General features: G+C 41.6%; 1 long non-coding RNA gene across 2 annotated transcripts; it reads right to left on the reverse strand.

Annotated features, from left to right (window-relative positions):
• Nucleotides 1-297: 297 nt before the first annotated feature.
• On the reverse strand, nucleotides 298-17,400 carry LOC125317441. 2 transcript variants are annotated; one of them, XR_007200088.1, is made up of 4 exons: nucleotides 17,233-17,400; nucleotides 7,032-7,169; nucleotides 5,959-6,020; nucleotides 298-4,846 (listed from the first exon to the last, which is right to left on the reverse strand). It is a non-coding gene; the product is annotated as an uncharacterized LOC125317441 (long non-coding RNA). The 2 variants fall into 2 exon arrangements; XR_007200087.1 differs by lacking the exon at nucleotides 7,032-7,169.
• Nucleotides 17,401-21,996: the final 4,596 nt, after the last annotated feature.

The following is a 21,996-nucleotide window of genomic DNA, read 5'->3' on the forward strand; positions in this document are numbered from 1 at the left end:
ATGCATTGCTCCACATTTCCGTTAGAAAGACAGTGCTGTGGATGAAGCACCTGGAACCTTGCCTGACCTGCTCCTGCTTGCAGGCTCATGCACAAGTTAGTGGCGAAGGAGCTCACAAAATCTGCAAACCTATGATCTACAAAAAAAATTTCTACAATCTACAAAAAACTACCCATGTAGTCCAGAGATATTTGCAGCAAGAAGTATTCTGTGTTTTTGAGGAGGAATAAAAGCAAAACACTTTAAATAAAAAGTGAGAGACAAGATCTTACATTCTTTCTTTATTAAATGCACCATTTTTTAATGTAAAGGGGTTTGTACCTAGATAGAAAACGCTAGATGATTTTTAGTCAAAACAATGTTAACTAGAGCCTTAAAATCAAATGTGAACATACAGAGACAGAAAGGAGAAACTGCAAGAAGTTTAAGTGCTATGTAGCCATGAATCACTTCTCCCTACATGAATCACCTACTCCCATGTGGTCACTAGAGTAACTTAATATGCATTACTTCTGTGTTTAAGAAAAAATGCAATGGGCACATTTTTTTTTACATTTGCATGTTGATGGGCATTTGCTATCACTATAATAATTTTATTGATATACTATCAATATAATAATTTTAGTGGCCACATAGGATTGTTTGCAACACCTTAACTGCCTAATTCTGAATCCAAATAAAATGAGCAATACAAATTTTTTCTTTAATAGAAGTTTGGTTACCACATCAAATCCATGCTTGGTGTAACATTACTAGTAAATTTACTAGGAAGGAGGAGGAAGAACAGCAAAAACACCAGAGAAGTCTTTTTTTCATTACACAGGGAGACAAGGCAGAGATTTTATATATTGACCCTTGAAATCATGACTGGAAAAACCAAACGGCTCAGACCCATCCACAGTCATGGTGTGGCAACCGTGCCTTCTGTGGGGTGTAAAGCTGTAACTGCTGTGCTTTTTAAAGCCACATCCAAGTTTTCTGTAAAGAACATGTGCTTACCATGTAGTATTGCATACCACTACTCCTTACATTGCACTCTAGCCTTTGATTTTGTTTTCCTAAAAAAAAGAAAGAAAAAAAGGCAAAAAATGAGCAAAGATTTTTTTTTTTTATATACTAGGTAAGTAAATGTTTCTTAAAACATTAGTTTATCTTTGGTGTGTGTTTCTGCATTGTATCCAAAGTTTTGTATTTTGATGAGAGATTAGATAAATAAAGAGCCTCGCCTTCGGTAGGGTCCAGCCCCACTTCCCAGTGAGCTCCTCACCTACAGATTGTGTGCTAAAGGCTTCCCCTTCTCACATAGCTCTGCAGAACCTGGCTTTGTCTGGCATCTCATAGTCCTGACCAGCTCAGGAAAAGGAGTCATTTGTTGCCTGGACATTGGACTGAGTGGTGAAAGTGACCAAAAATGATTCAGTAGGTTTGTTCCAGTAAGTGATTTCATTTTGTTTGTGTTTAAAAAAATTTGCTTGGCCGAAAGCCAGTGATTTGCCTAGAAAGATGCTGAACAAAAATGATGTCTGCTCTGTGAAAATTAGCTTGTACTGTTCATCAATACCGTTTTATGTGTTCTAGTGTCTGTAAGTGGGCACTGATGAATCTATCTTTTTATGGTAAAATAGCTCCCACAGCTTATCCCATGGATACTCTGCTTATGTTCCCTGCAGAAGATAGAACTCTTATCTGTGCATAACATCTGTTGACATATTTCCAGTCACCCAGAATCCAAATTCCTTTGTGGACAAGTGGTTAGAGGCAGAGCCAATATTTGGAGGGTCTTGTCTCTTCTATGGGAATTGGATAAACTGAATGGAAAATTATATCTGATTACCACTAAATTTTCTGCAGTCTAAAATTATTCCTATCCTGCATAGTTGAAACCAAGACCTCGTGGAGGGACTGAAGCTGTTGAATCTTGTGTATATAAAATCAGAAAGACTGAATCACCAGTAAGTCGACCTGAGATATGAGCCCACGAATTCAAGGAATGTTTCAAGAGTATGCCATGATCAACAGAGTTCTGTCTGCTCCATAAAGGAGCAGCTCTGTAGAGGAGCCAGAACCTCTCACTTATGGGCTACAGTATCACTAAATTACTTTAAGAAAATTTACTTTTTAAAGCAATTAATCCTGTTGTTTTCCATAGGTCTACTTTTGAACGGCAAGATAACCTTGCTCTGCACAGAGTACAAGCTACATTGGATCTGCTATGCTGTCATTCCAAACTTCCTCCATCAGATTCCAGGGCAAAAAAAAAGGAACAAGATTTTAAAAACTGAATAAAATATATGAACCCCACAGAATGAAAAGCTGACACTTTTAATTAATCTTGAGAGAAGAAATGGTTTTCTGTTTGGGCAATCTGGAAAGAAAGGAGCAAGCTTCATGTGAGCAAAGGTACAAGGAGAATATTGCTGAGATCTTAAGAGTGTAATAAAGCATAACCTAATCAGGGGTGAGTACTTCACACAATGAAACAGGTCTGACACTCCAGTGTTTTTTCAGTGCACGCAGAGCTCTGATGCTGTCCCTGATTAGACACTGTCTCACCACCCAGATGGACATTAATCACTGATATCGACAACCTCAGCCTGGCAAGGCATTGGGAATTTGTCCAACCCCCAAACCCTAATTTTGCAGTTAAGACTTCTCTTTCATTTTGGTTTGCTCTGGAGCCACAAACATAAACATCTCCATTTTTGTGGGTTGTTAACACACAGAACCGGAACTGAAGATCAGAGCCATCTCCTTCCTCTACTTCTCTGCACTGGGTTCCACCAGAATCTCACCTAAGAATGATGACAGTGATAACAGTGAAATTTGCTTTCAGCTATCTATAATAATGTCTTCAGATCAGAAACAGCACCCTGTCAGTTTGTGACCCATATTCAGTTTTGACTCATGCTTGTATTTCCAACTAATAACCTAAAAAAACCCCAAACAACCACAGAGCTTTCTGTTGCTACCCCATCCCTGCAGCACAACCATGTCAGAAAAAATGACACTCTATTCTAAAGCTGCTGGTAAAATGTTATGGCTTTATGGTAAAGCACCTGACTTATGCTTAAGTACAATACACACCACCACAGACTTTAGTACTTGTGCCAGTTGCTATTAGGGGAAATGAGCAGTTGACCATATTACTGACTCTGGATTCTCCCAGAAGTACAATTTATTTGAATAGCTATGTGTGAATTTGAATCCCCTTCCCAGTCTTGAATAATTAATCTTGGGAAGGTAGGATAAGAACACTCTTAGTATGTCACTTAACTGCAGGTGGTAAGCATGGGATATTCCATTTTTAATACAGGTTTTGGCCAGGAAGCTTCATATCTAATGGACATTCTCATATTTATATGATTAGGAAAAATCACAGTGTCTATCTAGGATTGTTTGGACAAGAATTGTACGCTATTGTCTCAGTGCAGCAGGAATGTCAGCTATGAAGAGAGGAATTCTTCACATCCCACCCATGGGAGCAAGAGGGATTCTCTGGCACATCCCTGTGTCCAGTCCAGCGGCGAGACAGCTTTCAGTTGTTGGACACTGCACAAATGAAAAGTGAACAACAAAGTAGGGGGTAGCATGGGTGTGTTTTGCTTTGACTGTGCTGCAGTGCACAAAGGACACATTTTCCTCCTGATCTTTTTCCCCTCTCTGCTTGTGTTCCTTTAGTTTGTTTGTTTTTTAACATCAGGAATTTGGGTTTGTTTGTCCCTGGAAGACTCTGTGACTAAGCTGAACTAATATTAATGCTGAAGTGAAAGCTGAGAAATCAGGTGGAAAGGATTTAGTAGTAGATGTGGTAGTGCTAAGTTAATGTGATTGTACGATTTCTGCAACGGGGGCAACGTCAACATTCCTCACAAAGCACAGCCACCTCTGCCTCCACAACATTTTGCACTGACAATTGGAACACTAAATTTCTTGGCCATATGCCTGTGGGGTGCTGGGGTGGCCCGTTCTGAATACTAACAGCATTAGGTACCCTATGATGGATCTAAAAGTCATCTCTTATTTAAGCATCCTGATGCCGCCCAAGAGAGTTGAGCTCTTTGTGTAGCTTTATAAGGATCTACTTCCACCTTTAAAATTCTCATAGTCAGGTGTACTTGATTTTTCCCTCTCTGCTGCTTGCCCTGCACTAGAAGTGCTGCATTACATTTCAGGAAGCCACAGAGGCCACTATATATTCTATATATATATATATATATATGTATATCACTATATTCAGCATGGAGTCTGCCACCACAATGCTTGAACCTTCTGTGAGGCACATCCCTGTTTTGTGGGGGTTAGACACCATCTCCCATTTCCTCTGCATTTATCCAGCTCTGGGCAAAGCATGGTCCCAAGCATGATGTCCAGCTACAGGTCCTCATTAAAGGAATAGAAGCTGGGAGTGTTGGCATTGGTAGTGCCCCCACTAATACATACAGTCCTGAGCACAGAGCTGTGTGAATGGGCCCAGCACAGAGCAAAGGCCAAAAGGAGCTGTGCACTCATATCCCGTAACAGCTGCCCTCCAGCCCAGATGGGCCACAGCTGCAGAGTACAGTGTGCATCCAGCCACATGCTCTTCTTGTTGCCTCTTTGTGGAGGTGCTGGCGGGTATGTCTGTTCCCTGGAACCCAGGCTGCTTCCATGAGAAGGAGATGTGGAAGATATGTGTGATCTGATGAGCAGTGGCCACCACCTCTAGGGTTCCAGGGTGAAGAAAGCCAAGATGGGTGACATCAGAGAGGAAACTCTTCTGGCATTTTCCTTCTTGCAGCTGTGGGCTGCTGAGTGCCATCAGATGAGTGGTCATGGGCTTCTCCTGAAGGTCAGTGCATTGCTCCTGCTGGGAGAGTTTTAAAATGTTAGCTGGACAAAATGTGTGTGCCAGAGCAGCAGGAGCAAGCAGTCCTGTTGTGGGTGCTGGACACCTTCACACAAAGAGCACGTTCCTTGGGTGGGCCCTGGGGCAGCTGATACTGCTGTGTTACAGCCTGGGGTAAGCACCAGAGTCTGCAGCACCAAGCAGGGCAGCGGAGCATCAGCGTTGAGGTAGGGACATGGATTTGGCTCATATGTGGGTTTTGGAGCCAGGCTGAGTGCCTGTGCCATGGGGATGTTTTCTGACACCTCTCTGCTCCTCCTTTAGGGCCTTCACGATTACTTCACCCCTAAAATTATATATTATATTATATTATATTATATTAGTGCTCAGGGCAGAGGTCTTTGCAGTATTGCCCGGCAAGGACATGGAAGATAAGAATAGCAATATACAAACATAGATCCAGAACTTCTTAGGTCTTTGTTTCAGGCCCCTGGTCTCCCTGGTATTTGTGTTGTAAAACCCCTTTCCAGCTGAAGTCTGTTTCTCCAGGGGAACTTTGAAGACATAATGAAAATAGAGGCATTTTTTCTTTTTGATCCACTTTTCACACCAAGAAAGAATAGACAAAAAGGTGATACAAGCTCACTTTAAGTAGAAAAAAAAAAGAAAAAAACCCCATGAGAGTTAATAAATTTATTAACCTTAGAAGTGATTATTAGATATAATAATTTATTTTCTGTTTCTGTTGCTGTGTCATTGACTGTAGGTTGCAGCAGTACCCTTAAGGATAAATCTGGCCAGGGAATCCTGAAAAGCAGCTCACAGGCAGGATGGCAGGCTTAGGAATCCATGGGTGAACAGTGGCTAAGCTGGCTTAGCAATTTAATGAACTAAGATTGATTAATACTTCTCCTTTCTAATGCTGCCTGTATGAAACATATAAGTCTTTGCCATTTAATTTGATGTCCATTCATTTGCCATTAGTTTAGTAGCAAAATTGGGCTTTTCCATGCCCAAGTACTGCCTTTATATTCTGTTATTTTTTTGCCTATGGTTTTTATGTATTTTTAAGTATAATGCATCCTATTTGAATTATTTTCTTAAACAGCGTTTTGAGGAAACATACAGATTACCTGGAAGGTGAGGTCTATCATGGAATCCTCCAACTTGCAGACTTCCAGTACTTAAAGGAAACCTACAAGAAAGATATAGCTAGAAAGGCTTTTTACAAGACCATATAGTGACAGGACAAGGGGGAATATTTTCAAACTGAGAGAGTGGGTTTAAATTATATATTGGAAAAAAATTCTTTACTGTGGAGGTGGTGAGGCATTGGACCAGGTTGCCCAGAGAAGTTGTGAGTGCCCTGTCCCTGGAAGTGTTCAAGGCCAGGCTGGACGGAGCTCTGACCGATCTGGTCTAGTGGAAGGAGTCCCTGTCCATGGCAGATGGGTTGGAAGGAGGTGATCTTTAGGGTCCCTTCCAACCCAAACCATTCTGTGGTCCTGTGACTTCAAAATCCTTGTATTTAGCCTCTGTTTGGGCTTTCTATGAGATGTTTTCAGTTTTAGCTATGATACTTTTCAGAATTCAAAATGCAGAAACTCAGTAGCTCTTTCTGAATCAACTTGCTAGTTTCACCTACCTGTAATGAGCTGATTTGGGATCTTGATTGCTCTATATGTCTTCCTTATCCTGATTTTTCCTTTGGTAATTTCGTATCTCATGTAATGTAAGGCTCTGAATACCAGTGGTATCTCATGAGTAGATTTTTTAAAATTTCTTATTTGTTGTTTTGACCTTAGATCTGGTAACTGTGGGTCACTACCTGTAATGAATAAATTGGAAGTCCAGAGTGTTGGCTGACAGATTCAACTCAAAAGCTAGGGCTAGAGTGATGAAGCAAAGGACACACTTCCTAGTGTCATCTTGTTTTTCAGTACTTAAAGTTTTCAACAGGTGTACCAAATTATTCCTTTCAGGTACAGCATTATGCAGTTGAATATATTATGCGACTACTAATTTAATAAAAATATATTTATTAGCAACATCCAAAAGAAGTTATTCAATGGATGGGTATCTGTTCTGCATGGTCACTGAATGAGAATGACCTTTTTCCATTGGAAACCAAAATATATCACTCTGCCATATCCCTTTAAATTCAACTTGATGGTTTCTGTCTTTATTTAGTTTGCAGCCATATTACCTCATCCCAAGCTGGCAAGGCTGGGCCACCTGGGATCTCATGGGCGCTTTGGAAGTGTTGGTGATTCAGCGCAGCAGCTGGCATTCTGCCCTCTGAGTGTCCATGGCAAAATCCCTCACCACTGCACCTGGGCACTGTCTGCTGAAGGATGTGGCATCTGTCAGATGAGGTATAAAACCAACCCTTGGACTCTCCAGGGTGTTTTCTTCAGGTTGTTACACAGACAGTGTTCTACCTAAGGAATATTTCTATGAATATTTCTCTTGAACTGCTGAAATACAGACCAGCATGCTCCTCAGTAACTTCAGTACCTTCAGTGTTCAGGAGATTAAAATTAATAACAGTCCTGTGCATGCATTAAGTTTTAACACATTTGAGGGTTTAGCACTATTCCAGTAAGTATTGTTTAAATTGAGAGGATATAGAAGGCAAAAAGCTTTCTTTTCCTGTATAACAAAAAGTCATTGAGTTAGGTTTAACTAACATGCTAGTAAACTCCAGCCAGAATTCCTCTTGTTTAATCAAGACAATGTCCAAGGACTCAGATTTTAAAATGTGACTCCTAACTGGGATGCTGTGAACAAACGGCATTAGTAGGCAAAGGGGCTTCTTTTTGGCTGTATTCAAGAGTGAGTGTGTGCTAAAAATGTGAATGCCACAGCATATCCCACAGTGACTGTCACATCTTACTTTCCAGTTAACTTTTACAAATGCTGTGGGTTTTGGGAAGCATTTTTTGCTTGTTTTGCTAACAAACATTTTGTTTTCTTGATATGTTCTGTCAGGGAGAGAAGGACATTTCTGGTCTTGCCACAGCCCCATAGGCCTCCTGCTGCACCCCTCTGTCTTCCTTTCCCTGTGGGCTAGCTGATGTAGAGCATAGTGGTTACAGGGAAGAGCTAGGCAGGGGGTCACAGGCAGCCCAGAGGAGAGGCAGTCCCTACAGCAACCCAGATCTTTCCTTTCTCCAGGAAGTGCTGCTGTTAGGAGCTGGGGGGACAAGAAGGGCAGAAGTGAACTGGGAGAATGGCTGAAGCTTGTTTGGCCTCCCTGGCCCAGCTCCCTCTGCACTGGTGACTCCATATGTGAGCTTGGAAAAGCCTTGGCACAGTGATAGGCACAGAGCCGCAGACGTCCCAGCTACAGGGGCAGCCTCTGTGGAAGGGAGCAATATTCTCTGCATGAGCCAACAGAGAAAAGCAGAAAGGTCCTATCTCCTCCATACCATGCACATTTTTCGGTATGTTTCTGAAGCCCACACATCCAAGAAGTGGCCTATTCTAGCTCAAAAGCTAGAATAGAGACAAAAATTAGGCAAGTGAAATAAAATCAAATTTAACACATGGCAAAGGTGTTTCTGGTTTTAATTCAAGTTTTTTTTAAAGGATTGTCAATTCTGCTGCACATACAATGAGCTGATAGCTTTAAAATACTTAAATGGGCATAGTCTGTGTGATCATGTATTTGAGGCAGATTCTTCTCACTTACATCTGCTTATCTGAGCATCAACTCCAGTGGAAATAATGCTCTGCACATCAATCCAAAGTTGCTCCTGATGCTTCTGTGACATTGATAGATACTAGCACAGCTTCCGAACTGCAGTCTGATGGTCATATTGTGGGTATTACACCTTTAACCCTACCTCTGCAGAAGGGGGCTGCATTATTCATTATTACTTGTCTCTATCCAGACCGAGTTCACAGTGATAAATCTAGCTTATAAGGCACTTACAAAGATGGGTGTGGTGTGCTGATAGCATTCATGATTAAGTGCTTTCCTGTGTCAAATATAGCCTGTAATATACTACAAACAGGCAGTTGATTTTTATACAAACTGATCTGGCTGCTATCAGACTCTGACATTTTATACTAATACTTAAAATAAATCTAGAAACAGGAAAGAAAGTACAGAATTATTGTTTTAAGCTAACTGTGAGGGCTTATCTTCAAAGTGACAGAGTTTCTATTGTATTTAAAGAAACTGGTCAGTATACTGGCATAAAGGTTGGAAGTACTCATGAAGCTGGAGTTAAGTTCCAGCCTCAGTTTTCACTTTTGATATAGACCCTCTAAGATGCTTTTTGTTCTAACATGAAGATTTAAAAATACTTTTCCTTTATTTTTTCCAAGCTTGCCAACTTTGCGTTAAAACCTACTCCTACTGAAATCACTGGGAGTTTTGCCATGCATTGTAAAAGGTCTGGGATGTGGCAGCATGTACTAAAATCCTTGTGATTTGTTGGACTACTTGGACAAGAGCTAGGCACATGTGAGCTACCATTGTCAGTCTTTTCTTTCCACATTGATGCCTTAGGTTTGAGCCTTTATATTTTTCAAATTCTGTATTGCTTGGTGTGTGACTCTGAAGTTTCTTGTAGCCTGTTGATTTCTGCTCTCTTGTGCTAGGTAGACAAGTGAGCAGCCTCTCCAGGCCTGCTCTTTGAGGACAACCAGACTGTCCTAGGCCAAAAGTAAAAACCAAAGAGCCACTAAGGGGGGGCAAGCTGTGGGGAAAACTGAAGCTTTAATTGGAGAATTAACCCTGATATGCAACTGAACCAAAGCTATAAAAGAGTGAAGAACTTGTGACTTGTCATCTATCTTGGGGTCCATTTTAAGAATAGCTTCAGAGTCCCCAGGATGTACCTTGAAGGCCTTTCAAATAAATACCTACTTTTATTCCCTTACTCCTGTCTAGTCTCTGTTTCTGGGAGACGTCTCAAGGCATCAACATCTTATCTCATATAACTTTTGCATGTCTTTCTGAGGTCCCGGGTTTAATGGCTAAGAAAATGCCAAAAGTTGGGTCCTTATGAAAATGAAGATGATTTTCTGTCTGAAAGTGCTCACCTTAATGTATTTCAAAAAGCTGGCACTTCAATATATGGGTGGACTAGTGAGACATTTGACCCAAAATCAAGCTGAAAACAAAACTGATTGAGTATACAATATTTTAATGATGCTCATAAAATGGTCATCTGCTAAACAGAGGGCACATCTCACAATTGTGTTTGAGATTTGGACCATCTTGAGGCTACTTTCACTGCCAGGTTGTTTCCATGAGCCTGACTGAGACTCAACTTGTCAGTCATTTGTGCAACACAAACCCATGGTCACACTAGGCTTGGCTCCAGATGTGGCCTGCTAAGGCAAAAGTGGATCACACACTGTGATGGGATCTGAACTTCCTTTCCCACAGGCTGGACAGATCAGGTGTGATATTATAGACCCTGGGAGATTTCTTGAGTCTGGCTTGTCATAAGCACAATGTGGGGGTTTGGAGTTTGAGCTCCACCTGGGCAAAAAGGCAATGGTATGGAATTCTGAATGAGGACCAGGAGAATGGAGTTTCCCATTGTGAGCCTGTTCTCAGGCCTGATGAAGGCTTTGTAACATAGATGTTTCTTTTGTCATTTTGCCTAGAAGTGAAAATTACTTACTGTAACACGTCAATGTCAAATTCTGAATATAAGGAAATGTGACACTAACACAAAATGATGGAGAGACAAAAATTAGGAGGTTCTTTAAAATGTGAAAATTTGGGGTCTTGAAAGAATGGAGTGACAGACACACTGCTCATGAAACGTGTAGATCCTAAAAAGTTTATTGAATTTATTCATAATTACTTTTTCTTATTACTTACCATGTTACCATATGTTGTAACTCTTCTCATAGGCCCTAAACCTATGAAACATCAGCAGGGAACAACTTAAACACAAGAGAAATCACATTATTAGAATTACTTTCATGTGCAAGGGTGCTCATTGGTTTACGTGTCCTTGCTTATGGCAAGAAAATCCAAACTCCAACACTTCTTTGGCAGCTTGATTAGTCTTTTGGGTGGGTATTATCAGATGAAAACTATTTTTGTCTCCTACTGACTAGTCTGAAAATCAAACTCATATTATTATTATTTTTTTTTAAATTAGTGTAAAACTTTTTGAGTCAATAGATGTAAGTGGGGTTGTATGTCTGGGGTGAATGGCTGATGGAGTAAAGCTTTTCTAAGGCACGTGTGAGAACATTTTTTAATTAGAAATTTGAGCATACATTCCACCAGTTTAATTACCCAACTGCAATGCTGTTACTACAGCCTTTGACTTTCTGAAGTCCTCTGAATAACTAAAATAATTTTTAGCTAATAGAAAGAGAGGGAAATATTTTTAGTGGAAGTCCATTTGTTTCATCTTGCTGACCAGTGTTCTAATTGAGGTTAGAAGTGGGATTTGTGTGTAATTGGTCATTTTACTAGAGAAACACTTCTGTCCTCAAAGGTAGAAATTATTTCCCAAGAAATGATATTAAATAATATTAAAATTATTGCAAAAATCACATTCCTGTTCCTGGAGTGTGGAAGTTTGGTGAGTCCTTTTAACAGGCTCTTTTTAGCACACTGTGATGGCGAGGGGTGAGGCAAAATTGAAGGAAAAAATGCCTGACTGACAGCACCCCACCCAGATAAGGCCGCTGCTTAGAGAAACTTGGGAATGTCTCAATGCAAGTCCTGTGCCAGGAACACACGCTCCGCTGCATCCAGGAGTGATTTTCAATCACTCAGCTCTTAAAGAGGTCAGCAGTAGCAACAGCCTGCAGGCTTGTTCTCTCCTCTCAACACAGGAAGGACTCATGCCCCTCCTGAATTTGATTTAGCTCCTTTTTCTTGCAGCTTCTACCTTATTTATAGAACCTCAGAATAATTTAGATTGGAAAGGACCCCTGAAGGTCATCCAATCCCACCCTTTGCTCCTGACAAGGCTGATTTAAAAGCCAGATGAGGTTATTCATGGCCTTGCCTCATCAGGTTTTGAAAGTATCTGAGGGTGGAGATAACTCCACCTCTCTAGCTGGGTTTAACCACTCTTACCCAAACTTTTTTCTTCTTATCCATGCTGAAAATTTCCCTGGATGCAGGTTGTGGCCATTGCCTATTGCCCTTTGGCTGCACACCTCTGAGACAAGTCTGACTCCCTCTTGTCCTTTCAGCAGCTGAATATCACAGTCATATTCCTCTGCACCCCCAGCCTTTCCTTCTCCATACCAGCAACCTTGGTTTCCTCAGCCCTCCTTGCACGTCATGCCCCACAGTCTCGGTGCTCCTCCACTGGACTTGGTCTAACACATTAATGCCTTTTACTGGGAAGCCCAAAAGTGGACATGACAGAGCACTCCAAACTCCAGTGGCCTCACTGGAAGGGAACAGCTCTTGGCTGCTCTCTGCCTAGGCAGCCTGGCATGTTTTAGCTTTCATTGCCTCAAGGGCGCACTGCTGACTCGTCTTCAGCAAGTTCTACACCTCAGGTCCTGCTCTGCAGAGCTGCTTGCCCTCCCAGGCAATCTTCAGTTTGCATTGCTGCAGGGGCTTCTTCTGTCCTAAGGACCTTGCATCTGTTCTGCTGAACTTTATGAAGTTGCTGTCAGCCAGAAAGGATATTCGGTGTATATCAGCAAATCCATCACCCTTTCCTCCACAAGAAGGTCTTTCTATGTCTGTCTTTGAGTTTTAACTTTCTGACTTTTGTCAAAAGCCCATGGACAAGTAACTAGCTTGCATGCCTTAAATTTGGCTCTTCACCACAGAATCTCAGTGTGTTATAACAATTTTACTGCCTATGAGTAGTCTCAGATAGGGTTTATCAGATCCTTCACAGATGAGGGTAGGTCCCACTCCCTCAGATGAGCACACTACCCTATGTTAGGCCAAAAAGCAGCAGAGAGGACTTCAAGTGATTGTCTCACAGGCCAAAATGAAGAAAAAAACAACTAACAGAAAGGACACAAACCTAATTAGGCAATTTTCAAACTTCTGGAGAAAGTATTCAATAATTAGGGAAAATTTAAAAAATAAATACAAAAAAAGAAAAACACAACCAAAACCTGAGGAATATCATACAAGAATTGGCATACAAGAAATTAGCATGTTAGACTCTGCCACCAGAAGGTATCAGTTAGTTTGATGCCTTGAGAGACCACCTAAAAACAGAGACTAGACAGGAGTAAGGAAATAAAGGTAGTTATTTATTTGAATAATAAATAATAAAAAATCATTCTGACCTTTCTTCTATGGAAATGTCAATGCCCCATTCCTGGAAGTGTTCATGGCTGATATGGATGGGGCTTTGAGGAACCTGGTCTAGTGGAAGGTGTCCCTGCCCATGGCAGGGGGAGTTGGAACTAGAACATATTGAAGGTACTTTTCAATCCAAACCATTCTATGATTCTGTGTTGCTATGAAATGTGTCATAAACAGGACCCTATTTCAGCTCTTGCAAGTGAGAAAGGGTGTAATAGCAGATTTTTCTCCTACTGGAAAACAAGAGAAATTTCTGGACACACGTGCATAAGAAATTAGGAAGCATTAATTATCTGGGAGTATGTTCATTTTACCACAGGTGGCAGCAAAAGCACCTCAGAGGACTGAATTTTATACTGAATTCCATGTCTCCTATTCTGGTGATAGTATTCAGGAGATTGCTAAAGGAGTCTATTGAGAAGGCAGGACTTTGAGGAAAACCAGGACATTTGCACACCTGATGGAAATTCTGCCAGGCTTGTCCCTGGTGAGTAGATAGTGGTTAGCCACAGACTGCATATCAAACAGCTGAATATATAGTTCACAATCTCTTAAAACTTAATTTAGGTCCTAAACTTTTAAGAAAATCTTGTATAATTTGTGTTAAACTCTTAGCTTCTCACTTGAAATCCCAAAATGGCCCCTTGCTGTCTTTTCACATGTGATTGTTTATTTTTAAGGCAGTATTCTCAAAAAATACTTGAGATTTTTTGGAAGAATTTTAAAAAAGCAAGACTGCCATCTCTTGTGTCAGCAATACATGATCACTATACTAATTAGAAAAGGACTGATAATCATATTAAAATCTATGAGAGCTCTGCTGTAGAATTCACCTGGGACAGATTTGGTGTCTAAATTATAACTAAATTTTTGCATGGTCAAATAAGAGATATGAGCAGAGATGCAATAGTTCCCTCCATCATAATTATTTGAATGACCATGTGTTCATCCTCCAGGAGCAGGAGATAAACATGGGAAGGGCACGAAATCCAGATGCCCTTTGTTCATGGAACTTTGAAGAGGAAACTAGGGAAGACCTCAGTGCCTGACTCATGCCACACCACCTTGGCATTGAATTTGGAGTGAAATTGAAAATGTAGCTTCTGACAGCAGCAAAGATGACCAAAGGCATTGACAGGGCTCAGGGGTCAGACTCAGAGGTGACGGACTGATCTAATTTCTGGGATTTGACAAAAATGACACATCTGGTTTAAAAAACAAAACAAAACTAAAATTTATGTGAGGAAAAAAAGATGGCTTGGAGTGTCTGAAAGGCCTTTGCCAGACGCTCTCACTCAGCAGTGCAGTTCTCACTGTTCTGGATCACTTCTTTGCTGTTTATCTTGAGTAAAGCCCTTTGTAATTAAGTTAATACTGATTTAATCATGACGATCATAGCTGGTAGATATCCAAGGAAATGATAACAAAAATTAAGCAGTGTGCAGATCACATCTATGACAAGAGATTGAAGAATAAAAGAATACTGCAGGGGCAGGCCATACTGCAGTTTTCCTTTTGAAACTGCTGTTGAAAACAAAACCAAACAAGCCAGAAAGCTACAGCTGCTTCTTCTGCAAGACTACACATGATTTGTGTAATATACTTGGACTAGTTTGTTAACACAGTCCCACGAAGTTGTGAGGGTTTGACAGCCACATTATTACATCGCGACTTGGCTGAGAGGTTGTGGGAGACACGCTCATTGTGTTTTAGGTCATTTGTGCTCATTAGCAAGTGCAAAGTCATCAAAGCCATGTTTGCCTTCTGCTAAGTGGAGCTGCAGCTCTCTCACCTGGACTCAGCATCATTCAGATATGCAGCAAGGTTGTCCCATCTAACACCTCATCTTCTAAAGAAAATGAGTTGGGATCATGAGGCATTAGGCAGCTCCGCTGCTTCCTCAGGTTTTCTAATTACCTGTTGAGCTGTCTGCCCAACAGTAGCAGTGGATTGGAGGGGTCTTGGGGGCAGGTGGTGGAGCCACTACCTGCAGTGCCAGTACAATACTTCATCAGGCTTAGGTCTCCATCCTTAGACTGGAGCTTGCTTAGATAAGGCAGCCAGTGCTAGCAGAGGAAAACCCTTTAGCATGATTCATGTGTTACCTGAAACAATGTCACAGCACAGTTTCAGATTAGAAAATGTAATTACCCTGATCAGTTGTTTACAAAGAAATTGTTTGAAGCTTTCCAAAGACATTGTTTGCCATCAGGGCAGTATCACTCCCATTGTGTATTTTGTGTACTGGCCTGATAGATAAAGATGGGAGCTCCCAGAAAATTACTCTCCCTCAGAGCATCAAAGTTTTACAAGTGCTTGTAACCCAGCTACAGAATCTCATGCAAGTTGCAAAATGCAGTAGTCTTTAAATCCATGACTATTAAGTTCATTATGTTTTAATTTGAAAATTGGACACTCATTTTTTCAAAGATTTATGGCCTTATCCTGAACACACTGAAGTCAGTGGAAGTTTTGTCCTTGGCTTCATTTGGAATAGGATAGAGTTCTTGTGGTGTAATGTTTGATCTCCAAGCAATGGATTCAAGAAATAACTAGATCTGAGTAGTTATCAAGATCACTTAGAGCTAATCAGATAAAATCTCTACAATTTTGAGGGAAAGAGAGTGCCAGAAATTCAGGGCCACCAAATGCCGCAGGAAGACATAGTGGAGAGCATTTCTGTGTTGACAAAATTTAAATCACAGTCAGAACTGTTCTAAGCTGGCCCAAGCTGGAAAACCCGTGGCTGACTTGCAGAGCTGAGCAGCTCTGAAGGACTGCCATTTCATTTTAAATTGTGGTTCAAAACTGGTGCCAAGCTTAAATGTTACTTTGCCCTGGGGTCAATATGAGTCAAATCTCTCAGCAGTTATAATCGGGAAGTAAAATCTGTTTGGAAATATTTGAATGCTGGGATTTGCTATGTTTGAACACAGATAGGTTCAGACTTTTTTCTTTTTTTCCCTCTTCACATTAATGTAAGGCTGTTGCGAGTGGGGATAGGGGGAATTAGCAGTAAGTCTGCTACACTGATTTTCTGGAATGGGAAATTTTTCTAAATAGAGGAGCTTTGTAAATTAATTAACCAAACACAGTGACAGGAGCACTAGAACACAAAGGTGAAGAAAACATCCTTAACATTAATTGTGCTTTAACATGGCTGATTTCACAACTATGTGACCACATTCTGCACTGACTTAAGAGTGCTTTACAGACGTGCCTTTTGAACTTCATCCTATCCTTGTGGAGACAGACCTTGGCTGCCCTTGGTCTCTAAAGATGCTTGAAAACAGCAAGTCTAGCCCATGCAAGATTTTGTGATATTTTTCAGCTATTATAGAGGAGTGCCAGGTATGTGTAAAATGTATAGGTTTTGATTGAAGGGATAATTTTTTTATGAACAATGTACTGAATGCAGCATGCGCTGCTCAGAAACCCAGCTGAGCTGAGTTGGCTCAAACTGCCAGTGAGCTGGTTTGCTGTCCAGTGACAAAGCTGGATTGCAATGTTTCCTCTCGCTGTGGTGCTGGTGCCTAATTGCATGCCCTGCAGCAGTATGATGTGACACAAAGCACAGATTAATATTTGTAAAATCTGGGATTCAAACCTGAAAACAGCTAGTCTGGGAGACAAGTCCAGAGAAATCTTTCTGTGTGGTATTTATTAGCTATTATTTTTCAAGGGTAAGTGAGGGACATTTATAAGTAATCTTTCACCTTTGCCAGCAAAAGAAGAAGTAGTTTCAGTTTTCTTTGAAAACCACCAGATTCCCTGTTCCTGGGCAGAGGTCTAGAGAGCTGCCAGAGCCACAAAGGCATCCCCCTGACACCTCTAAGCAGTGGTTTCAAAGATCTCCTCCCCTTATGCACACCCTGTACCCCCCCTTCACTCTGCCTTTCTCCTCCTCCTCCAAGCTGCCCCCAGTGGGTTGCTTGCTGGAGGCTGTGCCAGAAAGAAAATGCAGATCCTTATTTTAATCACCCTTAACGGCTGGGAGAGCTACTGATACCCCACCATCACCACTTGTGTCAGAGACCTGCCCCATGAACACGGCTCCTGTTGGAATTAATGACAGTTAAAAGTTGGCTGCAATTCATGACACTGGTTTTACAAATCCAGAGCTAGGTCTCACCTTCTCAGCAGTAGGGGTCTGGAGATCTCTCAGCTGGCACTCCTGCACCATGATGCCACTCTGATGTTGATTCTGTCATCAGCCTTCCACTCATTTTTGGCAATCAGATCACAGCATTTTCACATACTTAGGTTGTCAGTGGGGAAGCAGTTCTTGTCTCCCTGTGCTCGTGACAGCATTGCATAAAGCCACTTCCTACACGCAGCATAATGAACCGGAATTTCTCCTCCTACAGAAGGCCATATCCTCCCTCCAGCTGTACACACAGAGTCGACACTTGTAAATGCATGCTAACCCATGGCCTTACACAGTGCTATTACTCCTGGTCTCTGTTGGAAATAGCCATCCAGATGGAACCATTAGTGAAATCCAGATTTCGTTTTTCATGTGTGCAGTAGCTTTCCAGTATTCCAAAAAGAAGATTTCTTTGGAAGGGGGAAGGATAAAATTCTTGTAGAATTGAACCCATGGATCTGAGCTGTTTCTCCCAATCCCAGAACAGCACAGCCAATGGACCACATACACGTATGGGTGTAGCAGGAATATCCAAGTGCTTGCAGCACTGGAAGACACTGAAAATGTGAAGGGGTCTGAAAAACTGGTATTTAATGCACTGATCTTTGGAGCCTTCACAATGAGCATTGTTAGATATAGGATCTGCTAAACAATGAGTCCTTGATAGGACATAATACCTATTCAGAAGCTCAGCTTTGCACACTTGCTCTTAAAACATCCTTAGCTCAACTTAAATTTACCTTTGTTACACACAATGCACATGTGACAGACGGTTGCATTCATTCATCTACTTTATTTAGATCTTTGACAGGCTTACCTACTCTCTGCTGTAAAGCTGAGATCCTTATGGGTTCCCGAATCAATGTTATTGCTAATTAGTACCTTTTGAAATTGTCATTGTCAGATGCTTCAGGTGGCACTGAAATAACATTGAGGTAAAGTTAGAAACCTGGAGGTCTGTGAGTGAAACTTGATTCTGCCTAATTGCCTTCTGTGCTTACCTTATATTCCCTGTTTGGACAGTTTCTCCTTTTGAATAAGAAATGTAGTTTACAGCACATATTGTGCTTCATCTACCAGCCAGTAAATTCCCAAAAGTACTGATTGTTAACAATCAGTTGAGCACCTCCTATTACCTCAGGCTGACAGCCAAGCTGGCAGGTCTGGGAAAGGTATGACAATCCAGGATGCAGTATCCTGACTGTACATAATGTACTCTGCCAGCCAAGCAGAGGCTTTCCGTACTGAGGGGCATTACTCTAGTATGACAGTAAATGAGAGGGACAAAAAAAGGACAAAGTTTTCCCCAGAAACAATCTGTTCTGCTTTAGTTTCTTAACCAGGAACAGACTTGTAAACAAACCTGCTTTTATAAGCTTGCCTGCTCTTTCAAATTTTGCCAGTGGCTCCTACAAACACCTGAACAAAAGTGGCCATTTGAAAATATGTAAATGTTGAAAAGATCATGAATTGAGAAAAGGATTTCAGGGTTTCAAAATCCATAAAAATATGTTTGTGCATTTGTTCAGCTGATTTTAGAAGAGTTGTTAACTATTTCCAAGATCTAAAGAAATATTTTTAAATAGTGGTGATATTTGTATAAAATGTGGGCTTAAATTTTAGCTATTTACGGCAGTTTCTGGAGACTCTCAACTGGAAAAACATTTTCCGGATATTTTGCAGTTCCAAAGAGCAAATCTATAGTGTGGCCAGAGAGTCCCTTGCAGTAGTTAAAGTTTTAATTAGAGGTAAGCACTACTTAGCTCATCTGATACAAATTCTTCCCAGGAGCCAAGCAGTTCACGATTCAGATTTCTGTCTGCCACTGTAAAGTGCAGTGTTAATGGGGGAAAGAAGGAGGAGAGGAGAGGAAGGACTGCTAAACATGCCAGGTCATTCTTGTCCTTTGGACAAACCTGTTCTTGCTTCCCTGAGAAGTTTGCATATTAGTTGAAGCAGGAATGCTGGGCTAACCTTTCAAGGAGGGGAACTTATGCAGCAGAGTAATTGCTGGTGTGATTGGCCAAGTGACCATCAGAATGATCTGAAAAGCTCTTCAGCGTGATTGGGATTTTGATCAAATACGAGGGTGAGAAGGAAGTAATGCATTTGCCTATGTTCCTTGTTTAACAGTTAATAAAATAGATAGAAATTAAAAACAGAAGCTGTGGAATCTCCTGGAAGAAAATTTTGAGACATACAGAAATGAGAATCTTTGCTCAAAATTTGAGCAGAAGAGATTTCACTCATGGCGCCTGGCAGCCCACTCATTGCTCACATTCACTGCTGATTTAGGGGCTGTGGCAGAGAGACAGGCTGGCCCAAGTTTTACAGCTATTGCTGGTCCTTTCATAGCTCCCACTTATCCCTCCCCTTACGCAGTGCTTTAAAATGGCACTGGATATTTATGGTTTTGATAGTGAAAAATATAGGCCCGCCTTTTAAATGGCCATCCCTTTCTGTCACCAGGCAGTCTTATTATCTGTGATTGAAGAGGGTGAAGATCGTTGGCATGTAAATGAGGTGCTTGGCGAGGTGGCAGACGAGGGGGCTGTGGATTGACATGCACAGCCACCAAGGGGGAGCCAGCGTCAGACACCCTGGCTTGTCAGCTTTGCTTGGAAAGCTCAAAAATCAACGAATCATAGAATCATAGAATCGTGTAGGTCCTCTTGTAAACCCTCATAGGCAAGTCCACCACTAAACCATGTCCCTAAGTGCCACATTTACTCATCTCTTAAGTACCTCTAGGGATGGTGCCTCAACCACTTCCCTGGGCAGCCTGTTCCAATGTTTGACAACCCCTTCTGTGAAGAAATGTTTCCTAATACCCAATCTAAACCTCCCCTGATGCAGCCTGAGGCCATTTCCTCTTCTCCTGTCTCTTGCTACTTGGGAAAACTTAGACCCACTTCTCAACAACCTCCTTTCAGGTAGTTGTAGACAGCAATAAGGTCGTGGTCTGTTCCCCCCTAATACCTCCCCAGCCTCCTTTTCTCCAGGCTAAACCACCCCAGCTCCCTCAAGCTCTCCGCACAGGACATTTTCTCCAGACTTAAGATGAGCTTCATTAAAAAGGGGTTGCTTCTCTTTGGACTCTGGCCACCTCTTTGTCCAAATCTAGGAGATTATTCAAGAAAATTAGAACATCTCCTCTGCCAAATACTCGTGTATCTTAAATGTCATTCTTACCTATTGGTAGGAAAAATACTATTTCATCTAATTAAGGAAGAGGCTAAGTGCTAATGTCTGTTTATTTTTAGAGACTAAGTTAGCTGCATTAGAATTTGTCTTTTGTTTGCTTTGTTTACACAATGTTTTCAGACCTGGTTTTCTAAAGGTTAGGGAGGAGAGTTACTGAGGCTTTGAGCTTAAGTCTCAGCCGCTCTCTGTGCTGGGCTTTACCAGCTCTGTGGCACCTACTCACAGGGATGCCTTTATTATCACTTCACCCGTCTTTGCCTTCCAGTTTCCTGGTGCAAACTGGAAAAAAGGGAGCCAGAACTCACTGTGCCTGGATTTTACAATGCTTTCACCCTGCACTGGATATTAAAGGCAACTGGAAAAAGTCTGTTTGGATTATCAGGGCACAGGTCCACATAAACAACAACTTATCAGATATTTGTATTGTAAAAGAATCACTTGGCAGTACTGAGGAATATCACTAGAGACACATCTTTCATGTGCTTTATGACTCATTGTTTTTCAGCTGTCATATTTGAAACAAAACCTTAAGTATTTTGAATCTTTTCTTCACCAAAACTGCAAAAGCTTTGGGGAGTTCTTTGGTTGAAAATCTGATGCAGGTGTATAATATTTTTTAGGGATAGTTAAATATTATTCTCATACACTGAGGTGAATAGGACCAGCTGATTCATGGCTACAGCATGCCCTGCAATTCTATCTGGGTACCTCACAGTGTTCTGTTAACCATCTCACCACTCTTTAGAAAATAAAGGTTGTTCTCCATTATCACTTAAGGTTGCTGTTGTGTGGCATAGAGAAACTTGTCCAAGGTCACACAAGATGTCTGGATCTGAAACCCCAGAGTCAGTCACTTATGTTCTTGATTATCCCCCTAATCAAGAAGTTTTCCGAACAGGGAAATACAAACTTTCCAGACTAAGTCCTCACTTCTGTTCTGTGGTTTGACACATCCCCTCACCTTATCCAGCTGTCATCCCTGCATATGTGTGTGTGACTGCTCGCGAATCCCGCTCCTGCGTGTCCAGCCTCTCTTGTACCCAGCACTGCTTTCCACTGCCAAAAAAATCCTTGTGCCTTCAGCAACTTTGCACCCTCTTCCCAAAGCTCCACAGTGCAGCATGGTGGGGACATGCAGACTTACGATAACCAGTTCTGTGTTTTCCTGGGGACCAGGTCAGCTCAGAGCACCCAGTCACTGCAGCACCAGGGCTGCCAGGGTTGGCTCCAAGCTCCCCTGGTTACTGAGCCTCTTGCTTATGCCAAAAATATTACAAGGGGTCATTATTCTCACAGAAATGTGACTCTGAGGATGTGTTTTGATGTTTTGACTGTCCTGACCAGCGTGATCATCCCCTGGGCAAATTGCTGGTCCCATGGGGCTGAGGCAGCTGCTGCCTTATGATTTCCCAACACTTAGGAAGGAGAAGTGGGGAAAGGGAAGAAAGAAGTGAAGGGAGGAGCAAATCAGCTGCTGCCAAACCCATCTGGTGAAGCATCCTGTGGCCTAACTCACCCGGCTACTCCACCATGCACACTGCGTCA

The sequence above is a fragment of the Corvus hawaiiensis genome, chromosome 26 (genome assembly GCF_020740725.1).
Source record: "Corvus hawaiiensis isolate bCorHaw1 chromosome 26, bCorHaw1.pri.cur, whole genome shotgun sequence".
NCBI lineage: Eukaryota > Metazoa > Chordata > Aves > Passeriformes > Corvidae > Corvus > Corvus hawaiiensis.